The sequence below is a fragment of the Coenobita brevimanus genome, chromosome 62 (assembly GCF_032717465.1).
Source record: "Coenobita brevimanus isolate Jiangsu-jjx chromosome 62, ASM3271746v2, whole genome shotgun sequence".
Classification (NCBI taxonomy): Eukaryota; Metazoa; Arthropoda; class Malacostraca; order Decapoda; family Coenobitidae; genus Coenobita; species Coenobita brevimanus.
The window spans coordinates 12,740,904-12,746,903 of record NC_137015.1 but is presented as its reverse complement, the minus strand read 5'-3'; the positions used below and the strand labels follow the sequence as shown (position 1 = coordinate 12,746,903).

The 6,000-nt window shown below is 44.2% G+C and overlaps 1 protein-coding gene across 1 annotated transcript in view; it reads right to left on the bottom strand.

The window, feature by feature from the left end:
- Positions 1 to 6,000, bottom strand: part of sl (small wing phospholipase C gamma 1) — a gene marked incomplete at its 3' end in the record, with an annotated part of 811,582 nt that overhangs the window by 246,363 nt on the left and 559,219 nt on the right. The gene's annotated exons all lie outside the window — the stretch shown is intronic.

The window sequence follows — 6,000 nt, the reverse complement described above, 5'->3', positions numbered from 1 at the left end:
CAACACTGAGGCAGGCTGTGGTAGGTGGTATGGGACATGGGTCACGTGGGTCGGATCGGGTTGAGGAAGCCAATCAGTGATCGACAGAAGCATAACACACGAGTTGTATCAGGAAATCCAATACCTAAACACAACCATTTCCCACAGTTTCTCTCACGCGATTGAGTGGTATTACCGTGCTATTAAGTAATTATTGGAGAAATTAAACACTCGTGTTATTGTAAGATCGTTGTTTCATTTTGTCTTAAATCGTGACTCTGCTGTATCTACAGTATATATATATATATATATATATATATATATATATATATACAGTACCCTCGCGTCCAACATGGTAATATTGTCATGCATGGGTTACGTGTTGGACCAAAAACGTGTTGGACAAACAACAGAGCTTATGGGGAAAAATGAATTATGTCAGCAACCCTAGGAAAAGTCACCCTAAATACCTACCATATACCTATACATATATTGGTACTACTGTAATTATAATAAATGGTACTGTACTATGAATGATAACTAACCTTTTAGGATAATGTTGGTGGGCTTGCTGGGAATGGAAGGTGATATCCAAGACTGTAGGTAATCCTACTGGATTCCTGGAGGATGGCTGCTGGCGTCAGTAGCGGGTAATGGCTGCTGCTCCTCCTCAACCTCCCTCATAAATCCTTTGAAATTCCTCTCCCCTTTCCTCTGCCTCTCGATGAATTCTAGCTTGGTGGCCTGAGGGAGGTGCTGCCGCTTCTTGGGGTTCTCAGAAGGCTTCCTAGGCATCGTGAGCAGGGTAAAATGCAGTAGCGAGGGCAGAAAGTGCAGCGAGAAAAAAGCACCGTCCAATGCAAATTATGCAACTGAGTGGCGCTGTGGCGGGAGAAATTTAAACAAAAATCATGTGAGAGCAGAAGCGTTTTTCATTGGGCGACATCACGATCTCGTCACGATAGCGGGCGGGGGAGGCTACTTGATCATAAGTTTTGATTGGCTGTCAGCGTCACGGGAACATCCAGTATGACCGTGTTGGACCGGGGGTGATCGTGCTAGAAGCGAACTCTGCGGATTTCACCCACTTCTCGGAGCTCCGTCAGTGTGAATTGTACTAAGTTTTTACTCTTCGTGCTGGACGCGAATCGTGCTGGACAAACACGTGTTGGACGCGAGGGTACTGTATATATATATATATATATACACTGTATATACAATAATCCCTCCACTGTCCGATGTAATAGAGCCAAAGGCATGTCCGGAAAGTGGTCCCGTCCTGAAAGTGGGCCCCTGGCTCCTGGACTGGTACTTAAGGACCCTAACCCTGCCCAACTTTGAAAGTCGCTTAATTAACTCCCTGCTTGACATACATAGCACTTATTTAAACCTATTTAACCCCTTAACCGCTGGGCGTCACTTTCGTGACGCTCGGTCGCAATGGATCATACCGCGGGGCGTCACTTTTGTGATTCTGTGTTATTTTGAATTATCCTGGGCTTTCAAGTGGTGGCTTGTATCATCTATCAGTACTGCCAATGTCCAACACTAGTCAGCACTCCAAATCTCATCTGTACTCCCATCCATTGTTGACATTTTAGCGATTTTACCCCCTTCGTGACTCCCCTCCGTACCTGCCCTCCATTACCCTGTCCTCTCACCTCCCACGCCATGCTGCGCTAAGCAAATCTCCCCCGGATTTTTCCACAGATTTCATCCATTGAAATAAGCCCTATGCCCTATACTTATACAAAATAATATATACCAAAAAAAAATAAGGTAAGTGATAGTGGTATACACCAGGAATTGGCTAATTATCACCTGACAACACCTCACATGCATTCATTCGCTACATTACCACGGTAATTTCCCCTTTGAATTATGCCTTGTAATCTATTTCTGTAATAAAAATATATATCAGAAAGGAAGGGAGAAGCCTAAGTGACATTTACATTCACCTGGAACTACCTATTTCTTTATGTATTGTCGAGATTTTCTACCAATAATTTATTAGCATGTAAGTTAGCAGCTGTCATCCTCATTGTCACTGTCACCCTTGCCTTCTCAGATAAGCCGCAGCATTTAGTTCCTTGTCCTCCGCTGTGGTTAAAACATGTCACACTCGCGCCCCGCCATTTCTGCTGCTTCTGCGCCCATTGCAAAGGGCCCTGTGACCTCTACACCCAGAAAAAGTCGTGAGGGAAGCAGGAAAGGACTAAGTGACTCTGCAGTGGAACGTGAACTAGCGGAATTGTCAATGGTGATGATGGATAGTGATTTTGACCCTTCGGGGGATTCATGTGATGACCCGGGTGAGGAAATCGTGCCAGAAAGTACTAGTACGAGTGCTTCAGTGTCCAAAGTTATCCCTAGCTCCAAGGGAAGGGAGCTGTTAGTGCAGCAAGGGTAGGAATATGGGAAGGGAGTGAAAAGGCGGCGTCTTAGCCCCGGAACAATGGCCCCGCGTGACCCAGCCCGCCATGAGTCCCGAGTTGATTCACCTCCCTGTTCCCCAAGCCCCACTTCACTCATTTCTTCCTCTTCTTCTGCTGCATTATCTCCGGAGTCTTTGTCGTCAGAGTCACCACCAGCATCAACAGTGAAGGCAGGCCGTAGAGGAAGAGGTAAATCCCTGACCTGTAAAAGTAGAGTTGCTACTAGAGTAAGGGCTGCTAGTGCTGTACGGCAACCCAGGGTCAGCGCGAGTGACCTTGAACGTGGTAAATCTCCCTCACAGCCACCCACCACCCTCACCCACCCTACACCCCACGACAGGGAATCCTGGACGCCTTCGCGTGGACGGAAGGGTCCGATTTGGCCCAAAACATTTAGATTTTGATGAGAGTTCCTCAGGAGTACAGCCTGACTTCATTCTTGACGATGATGCTGAGTGTGTGGACTTCTTTTGGCCTTCCTAGATGATGAAGTCATGCAGCACATATGTGATGAGACCAACAGGTATGAATCACAACGTGCTGCAAGTGGTACAGGTGCAGCCAAGATGCAACAGTGGTCCATGCTGGGAGTGCAGGAGCTGTATGTGTTCTTCGCCCTCATGCTTCTCATGCCACACTCCAAGAAGCATGAGTTGGAAGAATACTGGTCCATGGACCCCTTACTACCCTCACCCACCTTCAATAAGTACATGGCCAGAGATCACTTCCTTAACATCATGGGAAACCTGCACTTTGCCGACAACGATGTACCTTCCCAAACCGACCCACTCTGGAAGATCCGGGAGATTCTGAGCAGAATGAAGGATAAGTTTATGTCATTCTTCCACCCCTTTCAGAAGGCTGTCATTGACGAATCCTTGGTTTTGTTCAGAGGACGTCTTCGGTTTGTTCAGTACATTCCAAGCAAACGCCATTGCTTTGGAATTAAGTTCTTTGTACTGCACGACTGTAAGACAGGGTACATCCTTGACTTCGTCATTTATTCAGCCAGCACTGTCAATCTGGACAAAACACACCCCCTTGGCTTCTCAGGCTGTGTAGTGAAAGTGCTCCTTGAAAAGTATTTTGGTGGGAATCATGTGCTGTATACAGACAACTATTATACAGCACCGAAACTTGCCAAATACCTTTCAGAGCACGGCATTGGCTCCTGTGGCACTGTCAAAAGTAATCGTGCCCACTTCCCTAAATTCCCAGAGGCAGGAACCTCGCAGCGAGGAGACGTGCACCTATGCAAGTCTGAGAAGATGCTGGCAATACAGTGGCATGACAAGAGGGTCGTGCACATGCTCACCACCAAACATAAGGGGGAAATGACAGACAGTGGGAAGGTCGACCGTAGGACAGGCGAACCTGTGATGAAACTTGATGCTGTGTTAGACTACAATATCAACATGCGGCTGGTGGACAAGTCCGACATGATGACTGGTGAGATCGACTGCCTCAAGAAGAATACTAGGTGGTACAGGAAAGTTTTTCTGCATCTCATAGACATGACGATGCTGAACGCCTTCATCCTATAAAAGATGAAGGTCAAGCCACCCAAGTCCTTCTCCCTGAGGTTGTTCGCCAGGACTTGTGTTCATCAGCTGCTGGAAAGATATGGTAGGGTGACAGCAGCAACTCCAAGGCGCCATCCAGTAACACTTCCCGACCGACTTGAGCAGAGGGCGTACATGGATTGGTACAGACTGGTGCAAATGCCTGCCACAGGCAAGAGGAAGGCTGCGATCCGCAGGTGCCAGGTGTGTGCACATACCACCCGCTGCACACCTGAGCACAAATGCACCTCTTGGCATTGCGCTGAGTGCCAGGTTCCCCTTTGTGTTACCTACTTCTTTGATTACCACGGCCAGAAGCAGTTCTAAAAGTGCAAGTGGGAAAGGAAAGTAATGTGAAAATAATGTGTAAATAATGTGTAAATAGCAAGTGAAAGCAATGGATGTTCAGTACATATGATTGAACAGTGTATTATAGTTTTATCTTACTGAAAGTGACAGTGAATAACATAGTGTAAGTAAAATAGAAGGGTAAATATTGAAAATACAATAGAAAATGTAAATAGTAATGTAAGTAATTAGTAATATAAGAATATGAGTACAAATACTTGATGTTATAACAGTGAAAGTGAATCCGTGGCTCTCTACGTATTTTACTGAATGAATCCGTTCAGATGCATTCCAAGTGCCCATGGTATCGTCGGCAATTTTACCACGTTACCGTTCCAATTAACCGTCGTATCCTCGGCAAACCTCGTATGAAGTGCCGTGTGAATAAGTTTCTCTTAGCCTGTCTTCAAACTCAACCCATGATAGCAGTCTTGGGGTGCGTGATAGCATGTATGGTTGTGCATTTGGTGTGTGCGTGATAGCAGATAAACGTGCAAACCTCGTATGAAGTGCCGTGTGAATAAGTTTCTCTTAGCCTGTCTTCAAACTCAACCCATGATAGCAGTCTTGGGGTGCGTGATAGCATGTATGGTTGTGCATTTGGTGTGTGCGTGATAGCAGATAAACGTGATAGCTGAACGCGCGATAGCAGGGGGTTGAGTGTATATATATATATATATATATATATATATATACATATATATATGTTTTATTGCTCACATAATGCCACTCAGGGATGAGTGAGGCTGGTCACTCTCATCTTAAATGTCAGGACCAACTTGCCTAGCCCTGGGCTCTTATGCTTCTCATGGGGCAATGTAGGATTGGATGATGAATGAATGAATGACTGAATGAATATATATAGATAGATAGATAGATAGATAGATTTTATATTATATATATAATGGATGTATATATGCATAGGTATATATACATACATGTACATCCATTTATATATATATATATATATATATATATATATATATAGACAGGTACAGTAAAAGTCCCATTATTCGGCAGCTGATTATTCAGTAGATCCGACATTTCGGCAGTTTTGAGAAATAATCCCATTTACGAAAATCTTTGATTGTTCGGCAGATGTCCGGAATCATCTCGGCAGTCCAGGAAGTGTTATCTGTGACTTGTAGGCCTAATGTTTCATTACACTTCTGTATGTTCACTAATTTCTATATTTTTTCAGACTCAGGTATAGTATTATATTGATTACAATATTGGATAGTATCATACAGTACAGTAACCACCCCCTCCAAATTAGCGAGGGTTACGTTCCAAGCCCCCTCGCTAATTCTTGAAATTCGTTCATTCTTGACGCATTCCTGAAAGTGTCATTTACTGGTAATTGCGTAGCCCATGAACCACTGATACTGTAATGCATTACCCATAAATAATGGTGCTTGTTAAATCAGTTTCCCCATTGTTTTTAGCTGTACGGCTGTGACAGCTCTAGTATTTTTATTCCTCAGCATAATGGAGGAAGGGACTGTCCTGTTTAACTAAACCTAATCTAACCGAGTTTAACTCTACCTAATAATTTAACCATACCTAACCTAACCTAAAGTCAGAAAAATACTTAAAAATAAACTGGAGGAATATGAATTGCTAAGGTCTCTCTGATGAAAGTTAAACGTACATTTAGCGCTCATTCTTTTGTTCGT